This window comes from Stegodyphus dumicola, chromosome 3 (assembly GCF_044657685.1).
Source record: "Stegodyphus dumicola isolate Sdum_Otavi_A_Nest chromosome 3, ASM4465768v1".
Taxonomy (NCBI): Eukaryota; Metazoa; Arthropoda; class Arachnida; order Araneae; family Eresidae; genus Stegodyphus; species Stegodyphus dumicola.
The window spans coordinates 253878363-253879518 of record NC_140770.1 but is presented as its reverse complement, the minus strand read 5'-3'; positions in this window follow the sequence as shown (position 1 = coordinate 253879518).

Genomic DNA, 1156 nt, shown 5'->3' with positions numbered 1-1156 from the left:
ATTAAAGTTGTAATTCTTATGTGGGTAGGATATCACATGGGTATCGATATTTTTCACCGGGATGCGGGGAGTATCTAATAAGGCTATTACTGTGGTTTTGTACTGAATAAAAGAAGTTGACCGCTAATCGTTTAATATACTCTTGAATAAGTTCGATTTGAAGGTCTCTGTGAATGTAGATGTTTGGAATATACCAAGGAGCATTGATAATTTCTCGTAGAATTTTATTTTGCAGAATTTGTAATTCTTTAATATTGGTTTTAGCTGCATGTCCCCAGATCGGAGCTGCAAAAAGGAGAGCTGGACGAAGTATGGAGCGATATAAAATTAATTTGTTTAGTTATTAAAATTAGTTTAGTTATTATAAATTAATTTGTTAGTAGATAAGTTGCTTCTTCTATCAAGAAGAGGTCGCATAGTAGCTGTGGAGATTTAAAATTTTTGTACTACGGAGCGGAAGTGAGTTCTGAAGGTAAGTTTTTGATCAAGGGTGACTCCAAGGTATTTGGTTTCATTACTCCAGTCTATTTCTTCGTCAAATATTTCAGGGGGTGAAGGATAGTATTTCATGTTTCCCTTACGAAAAATTATTGCCTTGTTTTTATCAGGGTTAATTTTAATCCTCCAGAGGGTGAGCCATTTTTCCAGTTTTATGAGATAGTTTTGGAGTTGGTTTCTTACGGCGATTGCTGTGCAGGCTTTATTAAGTATGGCGGTGTCATCGGCAAAGAGTTAGCAAGGGATTCTATTAGCAAGAGATGTCTTGTGTATAAATATTAAAAAGGTACAGCGAAAGTGCCGACCCCTGTGGGACACCAGCTTTAATTACTCTGGTGGTTGACCAAGCAGTACCGATTTTGATTCTGAATGTTCTGTCGCTAAGAAAAGATGCTATTAAGCGAATAAAATGATCTGGAAAATTGAGAGTGATTAGTTTGTAAATAAGGCCGCGATGCCATACCCTGTCAAAAGCTTTCGCGATATCGAGGAACATGGCACCGGTCGGAGGCTTGCAGTTGTAGCCTTCAGTAGTCATGGTGATAACTCTAAACGAAGTTACAGCGCAACTTTTTGCAATTTACTGGCCACCTCTGTATTAGTTTATTTATCTCTCTTACATAATTTTAGGCCAAAAGATGCCAAGTGATGCAAAACA